At 47.3% G+C, this 25925-nt stretch overlaps 1 protein-coding gene and 1 pseudogene across 1 annotated transcript in view; one reads left to right on the top strand and one right to left on the bottom strand.

Moving 5' to 3' along the window:
• Window positions 1-25925, top strand: part of LOC148144088 (uncharacterized) — a 179173-nt gene that overhangs the window by 55956 nt on the left and 97292 nt on the right. The window lies entirely within an intron of this gene.
• Window positions 17005-25925, bottom strand: part of LOC148144092 (uncharacterized) — a 34214-nt pseudogene continuing 25293 nt past the window's right edge.

The following is a 25925-nucleotide window of genomic DNA, read 5'->3' as shown; positions in this document are numbered from 1 at the left end:
CGGAGGGAGTGGTGTTTTCGGAATGCTGATAGGGGAGGGGAAGGAAATATATCCCTGGTGGTCTTTGAAGAAGACATGGAGGTGGCACCTGGTATGGAATACAGCGTGGGGGCGGGGCCTGGAGGAGGTGGCGACGGCGCCTGGTATGGAATACAGCGTGGGGACGGGGCCTGGAGGAGGAGGCAACATGGAGGTGGCGCCTGGTATGGAATACAGCGTGGGGGTGAGGGTGTATGTGCAGGTTAGGTGCATTGGTCAGGGGGTAAATGTTGGGTAATATGTCTAGGTGGGTTACTCTTCCGGACTCGGTGTGGACTTGTTGGGCTGAAGGGCCTGTTTCCATACGGTACTGACTTTATGAGCTTCTTTTCTGCCAACCCTAGGGAAAAGACACCTTATCTATACTCTTACGATTTTCTAAACCTCTACAACATCACCTCTCAACTTTCTAGGTTCCAGCGGAAAAACGTCCTAGTCTATCCCGCCTCTCCTTATAATTCAAACCCTCCATTCCTGGTAATATTCTGGTAAAGTAAGGAATAGGGAAATGTATCGAATCATGTAAATGAACTGTCTGAAAAAAAATGATTGTGTTCTTGCCTGAGATGATGACAATATCTGATATAAGTAATTACAAATCCAATTATTTTAGTCACAAAATTGAACAATCATTGTGTAACAAAAGGATCTTTGCCCTTAGGCATTGGTGCTTCCAAGCTGACGATCAAAAGTTCAGTTTGTCCCTGCATTCTTTCCTGGTTGTGTTTTTGTGCATTTTGAAAAAAAAAATCCCAATCCTCTGAGTAGAGGAGTTGGGCAGTTATGTTGTGGATGTATAGGACATTGGTTAGGCCACTTTTGGAATATTGTGTGCAATTCTGGTCTCCCTCCTATCGGAAGGATGTTGTGAAACCTGAAAGGGTTCAGAAAATATTTACAAGGAGGTTGCCAGGGTTTGAGCTGAATAGGCTGGGGTTGTTTATCCAAGGATGGAAATGTGTTTCTGGAGAAGCGCAGCAGGTCAGGCAGCATCTAGGGAACAGGAGAATCGACATTTCGGGCATTAGCCCTTCTTCAGGAATGAGGAAAGTTTGTCCAGCAGGCTAAGAAAAAAGATAGGGAGGAGGGACTTGGAGGAGGGGCGTCGGAAATGTGATAGGTGGAAAAAGGTCAAGGTGAGGGTGATAGGACAGATTGGGGTGGGGGCGGAGAGGTCGGGAAGAAGATTGCAGGTTAGGGAGGCGGTGCTGAATTTGATGGATTTGCCTGAGACAGGCTGGGGGGAGGGGAAATGAGGAAACTGGTGAAATCCGAGTTCATCCCTTGTGGTTGGAGGGTTCCTAGCCGGAAGATGAGGCGTTCTTCCTCCAACCGTCGTTTCGCTGTGGTCTGACGATGGAGGAGTCCAAAGACCTGCATATCCTTGGTGGAGTGGGAGGGGGAATTGAAATGTTGAGCTACAGGGTGGTTGGGTTGGTTGGTCCGGGTGTCCCAGAGGTGTTCTCTGAAACGCTCCGCAAGTAGGCGGCCTGTCTCCCCAATATAGAGGAGGCCACATCGGGTACAGAGGATGCAATAGATGATATGTGTGGAGGTACAGGTGAATCTGTGGCGGATATGGAAGTTTCCTTTGGGGCCTTGGAGGGAGGTGAGAGGGGAGGTGTGGGCGCAAGTCTTGCACCTCCTGCGGTTGCAGGGGAAGGTGCCGGGAGTGGAAGTTGGGTTGGTGGGGGGTGTGGATCTGACGAGGGAGTCACGGGGGGAGTGGTCTTTACGGAATGCTGATAGGGGAGGGGAGGGAAATATATCCTTGGTGGTGGCGGATGATGCGCTGTACATGGAGGTTAGTGGGGTGGTAGGTGAGGACCAGTGGGGTTCTGTCCTGGTGGCGGTTGGAGGGGCGGGGTTCAAGGGCGGAGGATCGGGAAGTGGAAGAGATGCGGTGGAAGGCATCGTCGATCACGTCGGGGGGGAAATTGCGGTCCTTGAAGAAGGAGGCCATCTGGGATGTGCGTTTTTGGAACGGGTCCTCCTGGGAGCAGATGCGGCGGAGTCGAAGGAATTGGGAGAATGGGATGGCGTTTTTGCAGGGGGCCGGATGGGAGGAGGTGTAGTCCAGGTAGCTGTGGGAGTCGGTCGGTTTATAGTAGATGTCCGTGTTGATTCGGTCGCCTGAGATGGAAATAGAAAGGTCGAGGAAGGGGAGGGAGGTATCCTAGACTGTCCAGGTGAATTTGAGGTCGGGGTGGAAGGTGTTGGTGAAGTGGATGAACTGTTCCACCTCCTCGTGGGAGCATGAGGCGGCGCCAATACAGTCATTGATGTAGCGGAGGAAAAGGTGGGGGGTGGGGCCAGTGTAGTCATTGATGTAGCGGAGGAAAAGGGCTACGAAGCCTCTTCGTAGGATATGTGGAACAATCCATCTTCCGCAGCCTCTTCGTAGGATATGTGGAACAATCCATCTTCCGCAACAACCCCGCACCTCCCGCTTCTACCTCCTGCCCAAAATCCACAAACCTAACTGCCCCGGCCGACCCATTGTCTCCGCCTGCTCCTACCCCACCGAACTCATCTCCGCCTACCTTGACACCGTCCTGTCCCCCTTAGTCCAAGAACTCCCCACCTACGTTTGGGACACCACCCACGCCCTCCACCTGCTCCATGATTTTCGCTTCCCCGGTCCCCAACGCCTTATTTTCACCATGGACATCCAGTCCCTGTACACCTCCATCCCTCATCACGAAGGACTCAAAGCCCTCCGCTTCTTCCTTTCCCGCCGTACCGACCAGTACCCTTCCACTGACACCCTCCTTCGACTGACTGAACTGGTCCTCACCCTGAACAACTTCTCTTTCCAATCCTCCCACTTCCTCCAAACGAAAGGAGTAGCCATGGGCACCCGCATGGGCCCCAGCTATGCCTGCCTCTTCGTAGGATATGTGGAACAATCCATCTTCCGCAACTACACTGGCCCCACCACCCACCTTTTCCTCCGCTACATCAATGACTGTATTGGCGCCGCCTCGTGCTCCCACGAGGAGGTGGAACAGTTCATCCACTTCACCAACACCTTCCACCCCGACCTCAAATTCACCTGGACAGTCTCAGATTCCTCCCTCCCCTTCCTCGACCTTTCTATTTCCATCTCAGGCGACCGAATCAACACGGACATCTACTACAAACCGACCGACTCGTACAGCTACCTGGACTACACCTCCTCCCATCCGGCCCCCTGCAAAAACGCCATCCCATTCTCCCAATTCCTTCGACTCCGCTGCATCTGCTCCCAGGAGGACCCGTTCCAAAAACGCACATCCCAGATGGCCTCCTTCTTCAAGGACCGCAATTTCCCCCCCGACGTGATCGACGATGCCTTCCACCGCATCTCTTCCACTTCCCGATCCTCCGCCCTTGAACCCCGCCCCTCCAACCGCCACCAGGACAGAACCCCACTGGTCCTCACCTACCACCCCACTAACCTCCATGTACAGCGCATCATCCGCCGTCATTTCCGCCGCCTCCAAACGGACCTCACCACCAAGGATATATTTCCCTCCCCTCCCCTGTCAGCATTCCGTAAAGACCACTCCCTCCGTGACCCCCTCATCAGATCCACACCCCCCACCAACCCAACCTCCACTCCCGGCACCTTCCCCTGCAACCGCAGGAGGTGCAAGACTTGCGCCCACACCTCCCCTCTCACCTCCCTCCAAGGCCCCAAAGGAAACTTCCATATCCGCCACAGATTCACCTGTACCTTCACACATATCATCTATTGCATCCTCTGTACCCGATGTGGCCTCCTCTATATTGGGGAGACAGGCCGCCTACTTGCGGAGCATTTAAGAGAACACCTCTGGGACACCCGGACCAACCAACCCAACCACCCTGTAGCTCAATATTTCAATTCCCCCTCCCACTCCACCAAGGATATGCAGGTCTTTGGACTCCTCCATCGTCAGACCACAGCGAAACGACGGTTGGAGGAAGAACGCCTCATCTTCCGGCTAGGAACCCACCAACCACAAGGGATGAACTCGGATTTCGCCAGTTTCCTCATTTCCCCTCCCCCCCAGCCTGTCTCAGTCAAATCCATCAAATTCAGCACTGCCTCCCTAACCTGCAATCTTCTTCCCGACCTCTCCGCCCCCACCCCAATCTGTCCTATCACCCTCACCTTGACCTTTTTCCACCTATCACATTTCCGACGCCCCTCCTCCAAGTCCCTCCTCCCTATCTTTTATCTTAGCCTGCTGGACAAACTTTCCTCATTCCTGAAGAAGGGCTAATGCCCGAAACGTCGATTCTCCTGTTCCCTAGATGCTGCCTGACCTGCTGCGCTTCTCCAGCAACACATTTCCATCTCTGATCTCCAGCATCTGCAGACCTCATTTTCTCTTGTTTATCCAAGGGTAAGGTTTACCCAAGGGAGGCTGAGGTGTGACCTTATACACATTTATAAAATCATGAGGGGCATAGATAGGGTATGATAGATGACAAGGTGGGGAATTGGCGGAGTCCAGAATTAGAGGATAATAGGGTTAGAGTGAGGAGCGGGGAGATTTAAAGGGGACCCATCGTGCAACTTTTTCATGCAGAAGGTGGTGCGTGCAAGGAATGAGCTGCCAAAGGAAGTGGTGGAGGCTGGTATGATTACAACATTTTAAAAGGCATCTGGATGGTTATATGAATAGGACGGGTTTAGAGGGATATGAGCCAAGTGCTATCAAATGGGACTAGATTAATTTAGGATATCTGGTCAGCATGGACGAGTTGGACCGAAGGACCTGTTTCTGTGCTGTATATCTCTATGACTCTGGCTTGCCACTAATATTTACTACGTCTGTATGTTCAGTTTTTCTCTGGTGTTGGTGCCAATGCCTTGATGTCTCATTTCTTCCTCACCATCTCCCCGGACATTAACCATTTTGTGTCTGGTTATTTCTCCAGAAGCTGTAGGTTCATCCTGAATTGACACTTTTTTGCTTCCCAAATCAGACCTGCTCACTCTCAGCAGTATCCCAACATCGTGAAAGATAATAACTTTCAGGTGGAGGTATCCAAAACTCGAGAAAAAGAGAGAGAGAGATGGTGCTTTCAATTTTGTGGAAAAAGAAAAAACGTTCTGCAGAAAGTAGAGTTGCTTGTTCTGAATTTCTACCCTGGACTGACAGTGATGATTTTTGTAATTTCTTTTAAGAGTATTTGAAGATCTGAAGACAGAAGTTTCAAAATCAACAGATCAAGGGCTTATGCCCGAAACATCAACTCCACTGCTCCTCGGATGCTGCCTGACCTGCTGTGCTTTTTCCAGCATCGCACTTTTCAACTCTGACTCTTCAGCATTTGCAGTCCTCACTTTCATGTCAATGACTGACAGTCACTCAATTCATCAGGACTGCAACAATTTTCGACTATGATTCTGTGAGAAGGATCCAAGCTTTTTCGTTCCTGTTTCAATACGTTTTCAGCATCAGTGGGACTAGATGAGAGACCCTATTATTGCATCGCTCTGAGTGTGGAGCCTGAAAAAGTTATACGGCCTGGGAAGAGGAATTCACGCCGAGAAAGAGCTGTACGTGCTTTTGTGTGCGGATGAAGCTTCGGTCATGGAGAAACCCAAGGAATCCCGCCCTGTGGAGAAACCGTGGAAGTGTGACAACTGTGGGAAAGGCTTCCATTTCCCGTCTGACCTAGACACTCATCGGCGCAGTCACACCGGGGAGAGGCCGTTCTCCTGTCATGAGTGCGGAAAAGGATTTAGCAATTCCTCCCACCTGCTGAGGCACCGGCAGGTCCACACAGGGGAGAGACCCTACAGCTGCCCCGACTGTGGGAAGATCTTTAGCAGTTCCTCCCACCTGCAAAGGCACCAGCTGGTACACACAGCTGATAAGCCATTCACTTGCTCTGAGTGCAGGAAGACCTTCAGCTATTCCTCTGCCCTCCTGACCCACCACTGGGTCCACACGGGGGAGAAACCCTTCAGCTGCCCTGAATGCGGGAAGACATTCAGCAATTTCTCCAACCAGCTGAGGCACCTGCGTTCCACACGGGGGAGAAACCCTTCAGCTGCCCTGAATGCGGGAAGGCATTCAGCAATTCCTCCGCCCGACTGAGGCACCACCGGGTCCACACAGGGGAGAGGCCCTTCAGCTGCCCCGAGTGCGGGAAGGGCTTCAGCAATTCCTCTGCCCGGCTGATGCACCAGCGGATCCACACCGGGGAGAGGCCTTTCAGCTGCCCCGAGTGCGGGAATGCCTTCAGTAATAGCTCTCACCTGCAGAGGCACCAGCGAGTCCACACTGGAGATAAGCCGTTTGCCTGCCCAGAGTGCGGGAAGACTTTCAGCAGTTCCTCCCACCTGAAGAGGCACCAGGGGGTCCACACAGGGGAGAAGCCCTTCACTTGCCCCAAGTGCAGGAAGGCCTTCAAGGATACCTCTGCCTGGCTGAGGCACCAGCAGGTCCACACCGGGGAGACGGCATTTTCCTGCCCCGAGTGTGGGAAGGGCTTTACCCAGACATCCCACCTACTGGCCCATCAGCGGGTCCACACGGGGGAGAGGCCCTTCCCCTGCCCCAAGTGCGGGAAAGCCTTCAGCAATTCCTCCAACCTGCTGAGGCACCAGCGGATCCACACTGCCGTTGTCCTGTCCCTAGTGTGGGCATAGGTTCTCATCATCCTGCAACTTGTGGAAGCACCAGTGCTCTCAACAATCTGATTCTGCCAGTGACACTGCTGTGGGTCCCTCCCAGGACTGAACCCTTCCCATTCTGACAGTGAGTGCAGTGGGAGAGTCAGCGTGCCCACCCCCCCACCCCCAACTTTGCTTCCAGTGGGCATTGCTGCTCATTGTGCCCGGGAGTGTTCTTTCTAGTTTTTTCTGCCCACATAAAGATTTGTCGGCTCTTTCTGGGAACGAGTCTACAATAAATAGCTAAATACTTTGGGGTGTCCATTCGTATTCAGCAGTGACTTTGAATTTAGATTTACAGTTACGTGCCTGTGAACAATCCATTGTCTAAGGATTGCACAAATGCTTGGCAATCCATTTTTGAATTGGTAATTTTAAAATTTTCTTTCTTCAGTCTCTGTTTCTGAGATGGTGGGGAAATGATCATTGCTATTAATTAGATTATCGTGTTTAACTTTGCCCTAGCAAAGTTTCAGTATTTATAAATGTTGGTTTTTGTTTAAATTATAATTTTGGTGTGCAAGATCTGTTCATCAAGTCTGGTTAGGAACAGTGGAGAAATTTTGAGGGACTTTGCATGTCTTAATTTCATTGTGTTGTGAATCTGGTGACAGTGACACTCATTTGTATTGGCTGGCTTACCCTTGGTTGTAATGCTTTTCATGCCAACCTGTTGCGATGGTAGTGAGTTCCACAGTCTCACCACATTCTGAGGTTTCTCATGAAATCCTCAGTATAGACCTGGAAAGGGAAAACGTTGACCAGAGCAGAAGATCGGGTGCTAACTGCAAAAAGCCAGGAACACATTCGACTAAAGTAAAACCTTGACAATGTATGGACAAATGAGGAACTTTGAGAGCAATAAGGAGGTCACAAGTCAGTATTCAAGGTAACGGTCACGACAAAAAGAAAAATACTGTTCGAACATTGGATTTTGTAATTCGGCAAGTGCCAAGATGCTGTAGTTGGTTGAATACAATAAGGTAAGGCAGATGAAATAACCAGAACCACTAATTGTAACTGGATAACGATAACCATAAAACAACTGTATACTATTGATTTGGTATATGTAAACTGCTCTTAAAATAACACAACAGTATATAAAACGGATGTATTTTAGTATTTGGGGAGTTTGTTGCCATCTTGTGGAAATGGCTCTGCAGGCTTGAATAAAAGCAGTGTAAGAAAAGTGTCCACGCGTCATCTGGTCAGTTACAGGTTCCACGCGGTTCTAGAATCCTTAGTGTGCAAGCAGGCCATTCATCCCATTGAATCAGCACTGACTATCCCACCCAGACCCACTCTGCTATCCTATCCCGGAACTGTGCATTTCCCATGGCCAACCCACCCTCACCTTCACATCTTGTGGGAGGAGGCCAGAGCACCAGAGGAAACCCAGGCAGACACAGGGGCAGAATGTGCAAACTCCACGCAGACAGTTGGTCCAAGGGTAGAACCACACTAGGGTCACTGATGCCGTGAGGCAGCAATGCTAACCACTGTACCACCACTCCATGTTTCCCTAAAAAAGTGAATTTCAAAGATTCGGGAATCTTTGAGAGAAAAACAAAACTCTCTTATCTTAAATGAGAGGCTAGTGTCTGGCTAGAAATGAGTGGACATAACAATGTGAATGTAAAGTCCTCTTCAGATGTCATACACCTCCATCAGATCATCTGGTTCTTCTAAGCTTGAACTGATACAAGCCCAGTCTGACATCCCCTTGTCCCTGATTATTATAAGTTGAGTAAATCAGCAACACCTGACCTCACTAGCATGACACAAGATCCCCTCTATCCAAGTTGACCTTTACCCTCTAACCTCTTGACCCAAGGCCACCATGTGGTCAGCCACAACTCACTCTGAATGAGAACAGATGAACTGACCAGACAGTGAGGTGGACACTGCATCCCCAGAGAAACTGATGAGAGTGAGAAAATTGTCCAGCTCACATTCGGATTCTTGCAAGGACCGTGTCTCCTCTCATTTAAAAGTCTTTGATCCCAATAAAATTCTGGTTCTGTTGTGCTTTGTGTGTGCTTTATCTATGTTTCACTAGGTAATTTTCTGGACCTGGTCATTTCCCATTAGGAAGTGTGAATTCAGTGCCAGATAATTGTCTCACTTCTGAATTATCCTTGAGGATTGGTGTAGAACATACCAAGTGTCAGTCATAATGGAAGAAGTTCTACTGTTTATTTAATCCTCTGCTGTCATTGTCCTGGGAGTGTTTAAATAGGAAAGCGTAGAGGGAGTTTTACTCTGTATCCAAGCCAATGCTGTGCCTGTCATGGCAGTATTTGTTTGGGACAGTGTCGCGGTAGCTTCACTTTCAATTTAAGAGTAGAGGAAGCTTTATTCCGATTGTAATCCCATACTGTTCTCCCTCCTGGAAGAAGGAAGCTGAAGCACCCAGAGGAGATCCAAACAGACACCGGGGGAGAATGTGCAAACTCAGCCCAGACAGTCGTCCAAGGGTGGAATCAAACTCAGGTCCCGGATGCTGTGAGGCAGCGGTGCTAACCTCTGTTCTATCTCATTCTGCTCTCTAAAGAAGTGAATTTTAAAGACTCAGGAAGCCTTCAGAGAAAAACATAACTCTCCTCTCTTAAATGAGTGGCCACCTATTTGTTAACTGGGTCCACTCATTTCTAGTCTCTGGCACAATGGCATTCATCCATTCACATTGTTAAGTCCTCACAGGATGTTATACATCTCCATCAGATCATCTGATTTTTATAAGCTCTAACTGATAACATCGCAACCCGACAACCCCTTGACTCTGATTAGAAGTTGAGTAAATTCAGTTATGAACTGCTTTGAATGTATTTACTAAGTAAAGAAACCAAATATGGTGGTCTTCCCAATACCCACCGACAAATGGAGCAAAACACCCTGACTTTATATTCTACCCCCTTACCAGAAATGAGAAGATTTCATTTAAGTTGGACAGGTTTTCCTGCATTAAACTCCAATCTTGCCTGGTCCCAACCTGTCAACCACACTTTACAGTTGTCTTATTCCCTGTTTGTACATGAGTTTGCTACCTAGGTTTGGGCCATCACCAAACTGAACACCTTTGCAGATACTTCTATCATCAAAGCTGTGAAAAGACATTGTGAAAAAAATGGAAGCCCTTGCAATGTGTTCCACTCATCACCCCTTGACAACCCGAAACATTTTGATGACTGTTGCCTGTTCACTCACCAATGCTCTATCTACGCTGTTAAATGACTTGGACAAGATGAGCTCTTATTTTGAATAATGACTTTCGATGTGGCACCATACCAAAAGACTTCTGGAATATCAGTACATCCATGGGTTCCTCTACTTCATAAGAAGTAGGAGCAGGAGTCGGCCAACTGGCCCTTCGAGTCCACTTCAACATTCAGTAACATCATGGCTGATCTTTTCGTGGCCTCAGCTCCACGTACCACCCTCTCACCGTATCCCTTAATTCCTTCACTGCTCAAAACATTATTTATCTTAGCTTTAAAAACATTTACTGAAGTAGCCTCAACTACTTCACTGGGCAGGGAATTCCACAAGTTCACAGCCACTTCTGTGTGAAGAAAGTGCTGCTCAACTCAGTCCTAAATCGGCTCCTCCCTAATTTTGCGGCTCTGCCTTCTTATCCTGGTTTCACCTGCCAGTGGAAACATCCTCTCTAAGTCTGTCTTATCTATTCCTTTCATAATTTTACGTGTTTCTATAAGATTCCACCTCATTTGTCTAAATTCCAATAACATAATCCCAGCTTACTCAGTTTCTCCTCATAAGCCAATATCCTCACCTCTGGAATTAACCTAGTGAACCTCCTGTGCACACACTCCAGTGCCAGTTCATCCTTTCTTAAATGAGGAGCATATTACTGCACACAGTACTCCAGGTGTAGCCTCACCAGCACCCGAAACAGCTGCAACATAACCTTCCTGCTTTTAAACTCGATCCCTTTAGTGATGAAAGACAAAATTCCATTTGCCTTCTTAAATACCTACTGTACCTGCAGACCAACCTTCTGTAATTCATGCACAAGGACGCCCAGGTCCCTCTGCGCAGCAGCATATTGCAATTATTTTAAGCATTCAAGTAATAATCCTTTTTACTGTTATACCAACCAAAATGGATGACTTCACATTTATTAACTTTATACTCCAATTGCCAAACTTTTGTGCACTCACTTAACATATATCAGGAAGCTAAAGCAATTCAGCATATCTGTAAAGACTCTTAGCGATGTTTATGGCTGCACCATTGAAAGCATTCTTTCTGGATGCATTGCGGCTTGGTACGGCAACTGCTGTGCCTATGACCGAAAGAAACTACATACAATTGCAAACATAGCCCAGTACATCACACAAGACAACCTTCCAACCATTGACTCCATATGTACTTCCTGCTGCCTCAGGAACTCAGCCAACATCAAAGACCCCTCCGACCCTGGATTAGACCGTTGACTGGACACTTCAAATTTCAAATTTAATGTTGATGTCACTCTTTATGCACCTTCTCTGCAGCCGTTGCATTGCATTCCTTGCTTTGTTCTATTACTCTGATGCACCTTGTGTAGTATATCTGCACACAAAACAAAACCTTTCACTGTACTTAGGTACATGCGACAATAATAAAGCAATGCAAATCAAATTGAATGAACCACATTGCTTGTTACTTTCTTAAAATAGATTTCCCAATGAGTGAGTCCCTTTCACAATCCTTTGTTAACTCTGCCTGATTGCAACAAGATTATAAATGTCACAATTTATTTTCCTTATTAACTGATTGCAGCATTCCTCCCTGTGACTAATGTTAAACCAAGCAGCCTCTACATTCATAGAGTCACAGAGATGTACAGCATGGAAACAGACCCTTCGGTCCAAACCGTCCATGCCGACCCCAACCCAATCTAGTCCCACCTGGCAGCACTCGGCCCATATCCCTCCAAACTCTACCTATTCATATACCCATTCAAATGCCTCTTAAATATTGCAATTGTACCAGCTTCCACCACTTCCTCTGGCAACTCATTCCATACCCGTACCACCCTCTGTGTGAAAAAGTTGCCCGTTCGGTCTCTTTTATATCTTTCTCCTCTCACTCTAAACCTATGCCCTCTAGTTCTGGACTCCCAACCCCAGGGAAAAGACTTTGCCTATATACCCTAACCATGCCCCTCATAATTTTGTAAACCTCTATATGGTCACCTCTCAGCCTCAACATTCCAGGGAAAACAGTCCCAGCCTGTTCAGCCTCTCCCTATATCTCAAATCCTCCAACCCTGGCAACATCCTTGTAAATCTTTTCTGAACCCTTTCAAGTTTCACAACATCATTCCGATAGGAAGGAATTGCACACAATATTCCAACAGTGGTCTAACCAATGTCCTGTACAGTCGCAACATGACCTCCCAACTCCTGTACTCACTACTTTGACCAATAAAGGAAAGCATACCAAACGCCTTTTTCACTATCCTATCTACCTGCGACTCAACTTTCAAGGAGCTCTGAACCTGCACTCCAAGGTCTCTTTGTTCAGCAGCACTTTCTAGGACCTTACCATTAAGTGTATAAGTCCTGCTAAGATTTGCTTTCCCAAAATGCAGCACCTCACATTTATCTAAATTAAACTCCATCTGCCACTCCTCAGCCCATTGGCCCATCTAGTCAAGATCCTATTGTTTAGGTCCCTAGTAGTTTTCTGACTCTGCTAAAATCAAACCCTCTTTGCTGTCCACTACACCTCCAATTTTGGTGTCATCTGCAAACTTACTAACTGTACCTCTTATGTTCACATCCAAATCATTTATGTAAAAGACAAAAAGTAGAGGACCCAGCACCAATCCTCGTGGCACTCCACTGGTCATAGGCCTCCAGTCTGAAAAACAACCCTCCACCACCACCCTCTGTCTTCTACCTTTGAGCCAGTTCTGTATTCAAATGGCTAGTTCTCGCTGTATTCCATAAGACCTAACCTTGCTAATCAGTCTCCCATGGGGAACCTTGTTGAATACCTTCCTGAAGTCCATGTAGATCGCATCTACCACTCCGCCCTCATCAATCCTTTGTTACTTCGGTAAAAAACTCAAGTTTGTGAGACATGATTTCCCAAGCACAAAGCCACGTTGACTATCCCTAATCAGTCCTTATCTTTCCAAATACACATATATCCTGTCTTTCAGGATTCCCTCCAACAACTTACCCACCACCGAGGTCAGGCTCACTGGCCTATGGCTCCCTGGCTTGTCCTTGGCACCCTTCCTAAACAGTGGCACCACGTTTGCCAACCTCCAGTATCCAGCACCTCACCTGTGACTATCAATGATACAAATATCACAGCAAGAGACCCAGCAATCACTTCTTTAGCTTCCCACAGAGTTCTCGGGTACACCTGATTAGGTCCTGGGGATTTTTTATCCCTGCTTCCACGAAGAGAGAAATATCCTGCAGTCTGCAGTGGCCATTTTAGAACCTAGGATTAAAACTGAAGTTCCGGCATCTTCCTTTTTGAGGATGAGAGGATGACGTCTCGTGTAGCTTTGCATGGATTGCAGAAAGACCATGCACATTACACGCAGTTAGATCACCTCACAATGTGGCATTCCACAACAAAGTCTGTTCCCTCACCTCAGTAGTCACAATTCAATATGTGGTCACTCAGTCAGCCACAAGTCGTGTTCTAGTCATGTGGTGCATCAATGAGCCCAGGACCCAGTCTGTGTCTCAGCTTGAGATATTGTAATGGTGTAAATAATGAGTGTTTTTAATAAACTTCAAGACATCTGCCTCCACAAGAACCCATATTACATGGTGATGGGACGATTCTGCCCCTTAGACAAGGTTATACTGTCCTTGGTTTTGTTCAAGAAGCGTTGTAAAAGCAGTGGTGTGGAAAAGGCTAACAGACACTGCCTGAATCAACAACCAGAGGAAGCCTTTAGAGTTTTTTTAAACACAGTTGCACAATGAAAGGGGAGTGGCCAGTTCTCCCAGCTCAGTTTTTTTTCCCCAGTTTGGTTTGGTTTTAGCAGAGTCAGAAAATTACTGGGGACCTAGACAAGCAGCTACAATGAAACTTGCTTTAATAGACATTATTTTGCCTGACTCCACTCTCTGAAATCTCTCCTGCCTGTAAGAACCTGTGTTCAAATTTACCTTTTGCCAAGAGGTGTGTTCACAGGATGTTGCGAAATTGGAACAGCTTTGTTAAGTTGCAATAGTCAGTTGAGTTTTCATATAAGTTATTCTCAATTCTATTTTCTTTTGTTTGTGTTTCATCTGTAGTGTGTAAATAAATTGTTTTGTCTGAAACTGAGTGGTTTGACCAGCTGCATCAGTCCTGGAATATCCACTTCACTAAATAAATTTTGTGAAATTGCCTAAAAAAATAAATTATCAAGTTAGGGTGTGGCCTACATTCTTCACATTTTTTGAGGGGTTCTTGTCTGATCCATAAAGGTCTGTGTTGCAGGGAAGTATTCAGACCATATCCTACTCTGTGGTGTTTGAGCCAAGAAACCACATCAATGTGGCCATAAATGGCAGCTATTGGGTACTATAAGCTGATGGCAGTGCTGGTGGGTAACAAGTTACTGACAGCTGTTATGGACCAGACCAGACCCATGCCCAGCCCCTTCTAAAGATTTTGAGAAAGGACCCTAAATCCTCTTTCTTAATTTAATAGCAGATTTGAAATGTCATCTTCCAGAAGTGATGTGTTGTGAAGTTGGATAGAGTACAGAGGAAACTCAATTATCCGAATATTGGATTATCCGAAGAAGATCTCAAGGTCCCGATAGAAACATTACATCAAAGAGGTGTTTCAATACTGATTGAGCCTATTGTTTATAATGATTAAAAATGCACTCAGCTTACTGAAATGCTGTCAACAATCCTGGATATCTATGGGAGCCCAGGCACCATCTCCCAATGACTGACTGCTTGGCTTCTCTCTCTCCCACACTTCCCCTGAAGTTCTATACAGGCGAGTACCCTCAACTTCCCTTTCCCAGATAATCTCTCCAATATTATTGTTAGCGCGGATGAAATGATATCAGTCCGAGCCCAGAGTGCAGTTCAACAATCGGTAACGTTTATTGCTACAGTAACGCCGGCGGAGACCAACCGAGGTCCGAATCTCAGCCGCTCTCCTGTTCCTGCACGCTGCTACATATTATATACTTTTAGTTGTCAGGATGTGTGGAATTTGAGGATGAATGGGATGATAGTTCCCCATCATCACTGGAGTATGTGCAAATAGAATGTTTCCTGCCATCCCAGGAGAGTTGCAGGGCACGCACAATAGGGTGCTAATTGGTTTATGTAAAACGGGTCTGGGTATTATCTGCTTGTCTCTCTCTGTGAGGGCAGGGGCTAGCAGCTCCCTTTGTTCCCTTGGGGTGTTGGTGTGTATTGGTCTGTCCGTTCCTGTCTGGTGGATGCCTGTCCTTTGTGTCAGGGTGGGTCCGTATCAATGGGTATGGGTGTGTTTCAGTCAGTCTCTTGATGTGATTAGGAGATGGGTTTCCATATTAATTAATTCCGGAGTTTTGGTCTATGAGTCATGGGTAGTGTTGGTATAGCGTGGATTTTATCTGTCCTCTGTCTCCCATCTCCCCGTCACGTGGGCGGACCGGTAGCTGCTGAGTTCTGTGGGTTTAAAGCTGCGACTGCTGTTTAAAACACAAAATGAATTCTTATAGTTTCCTGATGTAGGCATAGTCCTGTGGCAAAAGCAGGGCGGCTCTGATGCCCGCTTGCATTATCCTGTACAGGGCAAAGGTGGAACCTGTTGCAAATAAAAGTAGTGTGTGCCGCCCCCCCCCCCACCCACCCAAACGGCGGCAGCATTCTTACTGTTGGTGTCCAGTCCGGCTGCCCCAGAGAGGGGATAGGGGGCCGGCGGGATACTCATGGGAGCTGATGGGGGCGGGGGGGGGGGGGGGGGGGCGCCTGGGGCTTCAGAAATGCTGCAGGTCCCTTACACATAAAAGTGTGTGTCTGCTCAGAAACAAACCCTGAGACAGACAGAGGGAGCAAGGCAGGCAGAGCGAGGAAGAAGGAAACTTCAGAAAACTGAGCCCCACAGGACAGGCATTGAATCAATTAACCAAACAATCAGTTATCTGAATGAAATAGTGCCCGCCCATCTCGTTTGGACAATCGTGGTTCCTCTGTAATTGTAGGTTGGGTGGCAAGAATTTCGAATTTGGTGGTGTGTGTAAAATTGCAAAATGGGGAAAGCATTGCGTGATCCCTTTAAAAGACCATGTGTTTTTTTTCTGCAGATGTAGTTTACTTAAGTGTTGCATTTTGGGAAAGCCAAATCAGGGCAGGACTTATACACTTAATGGTAAGATCCTGGGGAGTATTGCTGAACAAAGATCTTGGGGCGCAGGTTCATAGTTCTTTGAAAATGGAGTTGTAGGTAGAATAGTGAAGGCGGCGTTTGGCACGCTCTCCTTTATTGGTCAGAGCATCGAGTATTGGACTTAGGAGGTCATGTTGCAACTGTACAGGACATTACACACACAGTATTCCAAAAGTGGTCTAACCAATCTCCTTGCTATAGAAGGGATGTTGTAGATCTTTTCTGAACTGTTTCAAGATTCACAAGGAGGTTGCCAGGGTTTGAGCTCCAGGGAGGGTCTGAATAGGCTGGGGCTGTTTTTCCTGGAACATTGGAGACTGAGGGGTGACCTTATAGAGGTTTATCAAATCATATGGGACGTTGAAAGGATAAAGAGACAAGGTCTTTTCCTTGGGTTGGGAGAGTCCAGAACTAGAGGGCAAAGGCTTAGGGTGAGGTGGGGGAGGAATCGGTTAGACTCCTAATTGCTTTTGGAAATAAAGGATTAAGAGGAGTGAATTCCTTTGGTATTTGTAATGATTTGGATAAGTACATGAATAAAAAAGGCTTAGAGGGATATGGGCTGGGAGCAGGCAGGTGGGACGAGTTCAGTTTGGGTTATGTTCAGCATAGGAGAAAGTGAGGTCTGCAGATGCTGGAGATCAGAGCTGAAAATGTGTTGCTGGAAAAGCGCAGCAGGTCAGGCAGCATCCAGGGAACAGGAGAATCGACGTTTCGGACATAAGCCCTTCTTCAGGAATCCTTCTTCCAGCAACACATTTTCAGCTTATGTTCAGCATAGACTGGTTGGACTGAAAGGTCTGTTTCCGTGCTGTTGGACTCAATGACTCTACAACTGCAAAGGTCCTAGAAATTTATTTCCAGCTTTTTAGGAGACCACTGTAAAGTTGACTCAATCTCAGGACTGAATTCACATCATACCAATAACAGCTGAGTGAACCAATTGACCAATTTGAAGGCAGATCATAATGCCGAGGAATCAAGACTAGTGGTGATCCACAGCAGCATCGCTGGCAGAATCCGATTGCTGGGAGAATTGGTGCCCCTGCAAGTTGCAGGACAACGTGAACCTCTGCCTGCACTCAGGGCAGGGGAACGGCCTCTCTCTGGTGTGGACACATTGGTGCCTCCTCAGGTCTGACGAGTCACCGATGGCCTTCCCGCACTCAGAGCGGGTAAACAGCCATTCACCCATGTGAACCCGCTGGTGGGTCAGCAGGTGGGAAGCCTGGGTAAAGCACTTCCCGCACTCAGGGCAGCTGAAGGGCCTCTCACCCGTGTGGATCCGCTGGTGCCTCAGTAGGACAGAGGAATTGCTGAAGGCCTTCCCTCACTTTGGGCAGCTGAAGGACCTCTCCCCAGAGTGGAGCCCCCGGTGGGCCAGCAGGGTAGAAGAATCACTGAATGGTACGTCTAACATACGATGAATGGCTGAGGATCCTGGGATTGTATTCATTAGAGTTTAGAAGGTTGAGGGGAGATCTAATAGAAACTTATAAGATAATGCATGGTTTAGAAAGGGTGGATGCTGGGAAGGTGTTTCCATTAGGCAGGGAGACTAGGACCCATGGGCACAACCTGAGCATTAGAGGGGGTCAACTTAGAACAAAAATGAGGAGACATTTCTTCAGCCATAGAGTGTGGGTCTATGGAATTCATTGTCACAGAGGACAGTGGAGGCCAGGATGTTAAATGTCTTCAAGGCAGAGATTGATAAATTCTTGATCTCGCAAGGACTTTCACATATTGTAATTGTACCAGCCTCCACCATTTCCTCTGGCAGCTCATTCTTTACATTCACTACACAGTGAATTAAAAAGTTGCCCTTAGGTTTCTTTTAATTCTTAGCTCATCCTAAAGCTATTACCCTTTAGTTCTGGACTCCCGCAAACCCAGGGAAAAGACCTTGTCTATTCAACCAATCCATGCCTTACATGATTTTATAAATGTGTACAAATGCCTTCGGCACACTCGTGAAAACAGCAGCGACCAATTAAGCTCAAACGCTCCAATTCTGGCAGCATCCTTGTCATCTTTTTTCCCAACATCCTTCCGATAGGAGGGTGACCAGAACTGCACAATATTCCAAAAGCGGCCTAACCAGTCTCAATGTAACCTCCCATCTCCAATGCTCAGAAGATTGGGAAAGTTGTCTTTTGTGGGTTTTGAAAATTGAGAAAGAATGGAGGGACAACCCGAACTTATGAGTGTCAGCTTGGAAGCACCAATGTCTCGGGTCCAGGGTGGGAATGGGGGAAGGAAGCCAAAATGCAGGAGCCAAGACAGAGGAAGAACAGGGGATGTAAAACTATTGCAGCTGGCTTGAAGCTGCAATGTGGATTATTGCATGCGCTGTACTTGTACCCGATGCATTTATTTGCGGGAATCGCTGTCATCCGTCCCTCCTCGCCCGGGTAATTAAGCCAGATACCCGAGTTTGCAGAGGCTGCTCCCTCCCTAGATTCACTCCAGTTGATTCCCCCTTCACTCTCTCCCTCCCAGGATGAGGAGTTGCCCAGAGGAGCGTGTTTCACATTGAAACTGACAGGGTCACTTCCGTGTTGTGACGCCATAATGGGGCGGAGCTAGTCCGACAGCGGAACCCTACAACAGACGGAAAGAACTGAAAATGTGTTGCTGGAAAAGCGCAGCAGGTTAGGCAGCATCCGAGGAGCAGGAAAATTGACGTTTCGGGCAGGAGCCCTTCATCAGGGTAAGTTAGTATGGCCGATAAACACTAACCAGAACTTCCTTGGGCATTAGCAGTAATTTAGCACGGCCGATCCACCCTAACCTCCACATCGCTGGACAGTGTGGGGAATTAAGCTCAGCCAAGGCCGGGGCTGCCACAAGGATGGAAGTCTTTCCCAGAAATAACAGTTGATGGTGCCCTCACCAAGATGGCCGCCCACGCTCCCCGCCCCAATACACCATGCGCCTGACCCTCACCAAGATGGCGGCCGTTGCCCGGGCAACCCGCGAGGTCCTTCCCTAGTGAAGTAAACACTGGGCCTGTGAGGATTTTATTCGAGGCCTCAGGCCTCCCCCTAGGAGTTTATAAACTCCCCAGTCTCCTTCCTCCCGCGGGTCCCAATCCTACCCTGTCTCACTGTCTCCTCTTCCCGGGGGCAGGAGCCAGGTCTTGGCGCTCGGACCTGGCGACCTCCCCGGGATGTTCCTGAAACCTGGTCCTGTTCTGAAGGAGGATCACCGGACCCGAAACGGCTCCTCGGATTTCTCCCCACACATGCAGCCAGGGATGCTCAGCTTTTCCAGCGGCTCCTGTTCTTGTTCCTTCAGCCGCCAGCGCCATTCCTCTCCCACAAACAGTAACACTGTCTTGGTCCCGCTGCAGGACCTACACTGCACATGCGCCAGCGCAAGGGGCGGGGTTCCGGTGCATGACGTCTTCACCGGAGGGGGCGTGGTTGCAGGAGTCCTCCAAACAATCGGAGACGATGGGGGCGGAGCGATCGTTTTTCTGGCCCCCAGCCACATGAAGGGGTTTGAAAAAAGTTTTGACTTTTTAAAAATTGTTTCAGCCTGCTCAGAAGTAGTATTCCAGACCTCTGGATGGGTGAAACATTGAACTTTCAAACATAAACAAAGGGATACTAAAAAAAATTAATTAAAATAGATGAGATAAATTATAAAAGAAACCTTGCACTAAAAATCAAAGAGAACAGCAAAAGCTTCTGTTGGTACGGTAAAGGGAACAGAGTCGCTAAGGTAAGTATTGGTACCTTGGAAGATGAAAACGGTGAGTTAATGGGTGGAACACTGAAATGGCAGAGATGCTAAATCAATACTTGTCCTCAGTTTTCACGTTGGAGGACAACAGAACAATTCCTATTGAAATGGACAAGTCAGAGGCTATAGAAAGGGGAGAACTTAAACAACCAACATCGATAGGGAAAAGGTACACAGCAAACTATTAGGATTGAGGACAGAGACAGGTCCCCTGGGCCTGATGGCCTACATCCTAGGGTCCTGAAGGAAGTGGCAGCGGAGATAGTGAATTCATTAGTTACAATATTCTGAAGATCTCTGAACATGGAAAAGATTCATTGAGTTTATTTAAGACTGTTACTACTATTATAGGACAAGCCAAAACAAAGAACAGCCAGGGAATTCCTAAAGGCATGGCACTCATCCACAGATTCAATCAATAAGCACATCAACCTGAACCCAATATACTGACCACTGCAACGGACAGCTGGTACTGACAACCGGAAGCGGCAGATTCAAACCACTACAAATGCTGGAGGAAAGATCACAGAAGCGCTTCACAGGAGGCTCCCAAGCACTGAGGATGTCACCTAGACAGGGGACGAAACATCTGCAACACAATTTCCCAGCTCGGCGAACAGAACCACAACAACGAGCACCTGAGCTACAAATCTTCTCACAGACTTTGAACACCTTTTGTGTTTATCCAATCTATGCCCCTCATTTTTTTTATAAACCTTCATACAGTCACCCCTTACCCTCTGAAGCTCCAGGGAAAACAGTCCTGGACCATTAAGCCTCTCCCAAATTCTCCAACCCTGGAAACATCCATGTAAATCTTTTCTGAACCCTTTCAAGGGTTTGGGGAAAAAGCAGGAAAAGGGGTTGATGAGCAGTCTTGATTGAATGGCGGAGCAGACTTGATGGGCTAAATGACCGAATTCTGCTCTTATATTTGTGAACTTTTGAACTCTGGAGCAGCCAGGACTTGAACCCGATCTCGAGTTAGGGTCACTACCTCTGCGCTACAAGACATCCATAAAAATATCAAATCCTCCAGTCTCCTGAGTCACAGGTGTGGATACTAACCACTTTCCTACCGAGGATGCTGGACAGTTGCAAGATGGTGGAGATAGAGATGGAGAGTGGGTGGGTGTTTCAGGAACTATTATTGACAGCATAGTCTGAATGGCCTCCTTATGTACTGTAACATTCTAAAACATTCTAAGCCAGCAAATGATCTGACCTGTGCCACACAAGCACAGTCCCCTGGGAAGTTACCAGAGGTATGTATGGGCTGTAGGAAGAGATCCAATTCCCTGCTTAATCTGGAATGTAATGCTCTCTTGCATACCAGGGAGCGGTGATCCACTTGCTCCACATGTCATTCAAACCCAAATACATCATTGACTTCCTACTGGACAGAAAGGATTAAACTTCTCAGCAACAACTGCCTTAAAAAAAACATTCAATCTTTGTAGTCGTAGCGAAAATCACAGTTTTCAAAACTGTGGACCAATACCACCGACCAGGTAACAATGGTTGCTGTGGGGCTCACAGTGATGACTGAGGAGCCCTTTTAGATGCTCGGTTGTTTCTGTATTGTTTTATTAGATTAGATTCCCTACAGTGTAGAAACAGGCCCTTCAGCCCAACAAATCCACACTGACTCTCTGAAGAGTAACCCATCCAGATCCATTGCCCTCTGACGAAGCAGCTAGCACAATGGGCATTTTAACATGGCCAATCCACCTGACCAGCACATCTTTGGATTGTGGGAGGAAACCGGAGCACCTGGAGGAAACCCACGCAGACACGGGGAGAATGTGCAAACTCCACACAGACAGTCGCCCGAGGCTGGAATTGTTGATGGGCTTGGCCTCATGGACTGCTCTCTGAAGCCAGATTTAAAAGAAGTTTTGAAAATCATACCCAGAAAAGACAGTGAAAAACTGTTCACCATGGTAAAAGCATTGAGAATAAGAACACAAATTTAAAGTTGATGACAAGAAAAAAAAATGTGATGTGAGAAAGAAATTTCACACAGTGAGTAAATATATCTGGAAGACATTGCATAGAGAAGTGGTTGAAACAGGTTCAATTAAGGGCATTGGACAATTATTTGATGACAAGCAATGTACCAGTTTCCAAGGAAACATCAGGAAAATGGCACAAGGTCAGAAAGCTCATTTAGAGAATTGCATGGACACAATGGGCTGAATGGTCTGCTTCTGTGATTAGTATTTAAGTGGATCATAATTGCTTATCAGGTCTCCGTCAGTTATGAACATCAGGCTAACATCTGCTATTTTGTACGGTCAGTCAGGGAGGATCCGTCAGATCGATGTTGGATAATGATTCATGATTGGGGAACTGCAGGGATTGGGACTAGGACCCCAGGTATTCACAGTATATGTCAGTGATTTAGATGAGAAAACTAATTGGAATGTATCACAAATTGCAGATGACACAAAGCTGGGTGGAAGGGTGAGCTGTGAGGAGGATGCAATGTTATTTGGACAGGCTGAGTGAGTGGGTAAATGTATTGCAAGTGCAGTTTAGTGTGGATATATGTGAGGTTATCCACTTTGGTAGCAAAAATAGAAAAAACAGATTATTTGAATAACTGTAACCTGGGAGATGGGAATGTTCACCAAGAACTAATCCAAGATGGAGGCTGAGAAAATTTGTAGCTGTAAGAGCTGCTCTTTTTTAAAGATATTTTCAGTGTTGGAGGCGATTTCCTTGAATTGCAGGAGCAGCAATTACTGTTTTATATGCTGTTGCATTGTTTTGCAACTTTGGAGTAAAAAATCAAGTCAACAGCACTTTTAAAAGAGAGAAAGACAGCTAAAGGCAGCGAGCACATGGTCTGAAAGAGAGAGATAGAGAGAAAATCCTACACTGCTAGCTGACACAGCAGTGAATCTATGTAGTTACTGCCTTTGTTGTTTGAAATCATGTATCTCTGGACATTGGAGTGCATCTAGGAAAAATTAACATACAGCAAAATTCACAAGTGGTCTTGGTGGGATCTGTATGGGAGAGCTCACAGCACAGGAACAGATAAGTGCATAGTTTTTAATGTGTAACCTTGCTGTAAGTCTGCGGTAGTGAATAGAGTGGGTTCTTTCTTGATTATTTGTTTTGAGATTTGAGAAGCTCACCAGCGGGTCCACAACAGGGAGCAGCCAATCACCTGCTCCGAATGCAGGAAGAAATTCATTGATTCTTCCAGCCTGCAGACGCGCCAGTGGGTCCGCACCGGAGACAGTCTGCTCACCTGCTGTCAGTGTGGGAAGGGCTTTACCCCCTCCTCCCACCTGTGGAGGCCATTGCAGGGTGATTGAAGGAATGACAGCCGAGTGCCATTATCGACTGGACTATTAACCCAGCTCTGGGGACTCCTGGGTTCGAGTCACACTGTGGCAGATGGCAGAACTGGAATTCAGTCAGAAATCTGGAGTTCAGAATCTAATAATGAAATCATTTTCTGGGGAAAGAATATCCCATCAGATTCACTCATGTCAGAGTCTGTCTGTATCCCAATTTTGAGTCAAACTGATTCTATTTCCATAGTAGAATTTATAACATATTACATGGATAGACTGTCTGAAGATTGCGCGTTTTTTGAGCAAAATAGAATGTACTTGCAATTAAAATCCTGCAATTGCAAATTCACACCATAGACTGATGTGTGTGTCTGCCTGAGAGAGTTGTGTTTGTGTATGCGCGTGCTTGGTAAAGTGTGAGAGTAATGGAGTATAAGCCTGTGAGAGGGTGTGTGCATGTGTGTGTGTCTGAGAGTAAGCATGAGTGTGAGAGTGAGAGAGAGAGTGTATAGTGTAGTGGGGTCACCTGTAGAGTGACATGAACCCAATGTCCCAGTTGAGGCCACCCTCATGGGGTTCCAAATTTCGCTATCAGCCTCTGCTCAGTGACCAGAAACGATTAAGCAGTTACACAACACACATTGGAGAGGGCAGGGTGGGCCTTGTCTTTCGATTTGCAGAAGTTGAGACGCTCTGGATACTGTGATCCAGGGCAAACACAGGCTGGAGGACCTTCGGCTCAGAAAGATGCAGCTGGAAGCCGGGCTGCAGACACGTTGGGAGAAAAGGGGAAAGTTAACTGGATACTTTATTCTGGGAGATGGTCATTCCTCTACGGACAAAGCCTTCTGACTGGGTCAGTGGACAGGGTCAGGAGGGTATCAACACAGGTCAGACAGATAAAGGGGATCTGAGAGAGGTCTGCACGAGTGAGGAGCTAACTGGCTCCTTGGTGGGAGCAAGAACAATGTTGGGGAGGGGGCAGTGGTGGTCAGGGAGAGAATAGTGGCAGGGATTGTCACCATTCTCTGCAGTTGGCAGCAGAAGACCAGGTTGTATCAGTGTCTGCCTTGCGCCAGGATTTGGGAACCGGTGTGCTCAGGGCTGGAGAAATGGAAAAGGGAAGTTGTAGCGGGCATGGTCTAACAATGTCAGGAGGAGAGAGCCGCTGCTGAAGGCTCATGAGAAGTCAGAAGCTACAAAGATAAATCAGAACTTCAAAGCTCTGGGTGGCACGGTGGCTCAGTGGTTAGCACCACTGCCTCACAGTACCACGGACTTGGGTTCAATTCCACTCTCATGTAGCTCTCTGTGTGGACTTTGGCATGTTCTCACCTTTGTATCTGCGTGGGTGAACTCTGGGTGCTCCAGTTTCCACCGACAGTCTAACCATCTGAAGTTTAGGGTGGATTGGCCATGCTGAAGTGTCCAGGCATCTGCAACCTAGGGTGGGTTAACTATGGGGAACTGCAGGGAAAGTGGGTGGGGATGCTGTTTGGAAGGTCAGTCTGAATTTTATGGGCCGAATGGCCCGTAGGGATTATATGAATCTACCGTCTTAGCCATGTGTCTATTGAGAAACGACTGCCCCCAAGTCTGCTGTGGATGGAGTGGGTTCCAGTTCATGGAACACTGACACCATTCCTGGGTAAGGTGGGATTTTAGCTGTCACTTCCCCAGCCCACTGTCCCCATGCATTCTCTCTCTCCTTTCAGTCTGCACTCACCAAATCTCTGTGCCCAGCCATTCTCTCTCTCTCCCCATTCTCTGTCCCCAAGTCTTTCTCCTCCCCTCCACCTTCTGTCCCCTGTACATTTTCTTGCTCTCTCCCCCTACCCTCTGCTCCCCTATCCATTCTCTCTCTCTCTCTCTCTCTCTCTCTCTCCCCCCCTCTTCCCCCCCAACCCTCTGCACCCCTGTCCATTTTCTCTCCCTTCTACCTTTCCCCCATCGTTTCTTGTACCTCGAACCCTCTTTGATTGCTGTATCAAGCCCTTCTCGGAAAAGAGAGAGAATGGATGGTGATGACTCAACCTGGAAGACAGGGGTGCACAAGAAATGGCTAATCTTTAAAATTGAGAACAGCTGAAATTATATATTCAGAAACATTGTTAATGTCTAAAAGCATAAAGCTGCAAACATGTTTCTGAAACTTGCATTGAATTAGGCGGGTAGAGTCATACAGCACAGAAACAGACTCTGCAGTCCAGCTCACCTATGCTGATGGATACCCTAAATTAATCTCGTGACCCATTTGCCAGTATTTGACCCATATCTCTCTCAACCCTTCCAATACATATACCCAACCAGATGCCTTTTAAGTGTTATTATGGTACCAGCTCCCATCACTTCCTCTGGCAGCCCATTGCACACACGTACCACCCTCTGTATGAAAAAATACAAATCTATGCCTTCCTCACTCCCTCGTTTTATCTGTATTAATACCTTCGGGGATCTCTGGTCTTGGACAGCAAGGTTCCTTTGTTCCTCAGCACTCTGTAGGGACCTGCTATTTAATGATTACTTTCTTCCATTATTACATTTCCCAGAATGCCTGGAGATTAAATTCCATCTCTCTGCCCCATTTACCAGCTGATTGATATCAAAGTGTAGCCGGAGACCATCCTCCTCACTATCAATACCAACAGAATTTACTCCTAAACAGAGGGGGGAAGCACTGTCTCCGGCTGAGCAGTGGGAATTGTGTGTGTGGGGGCTTGGAAACTTTGCAAGCTCCCTTTCCTTCATTTTTTATTCCCCCCAAATCCATGCGGTTCGAGTTTTTATAACAGAAAACAGCACAG

The sequence above is a fragment of the Chiloscyllium plagiosum genome, unplaced genomic scaffold (genome assembly GCF_037043375.1).
Source record: "Chiloscyllium plagiosum isolate Xiang-an unplaced genomic scaffold, Cpla_swu_hap1 HiC_scaffold_27, whole genome shotgun sequence".
NCBI classification, from domain to species: domain Eukaryota; kingdom Metazoa; phylum Chordata; class Chondrichthyes; order Orectolobiformes; family Hemiscylliidae; genus Chiloscyllium; species Chiloscyllium plagiosum.
This window is presented reverse-complemented; position numbering and strand designations above follow the sequence as displayed.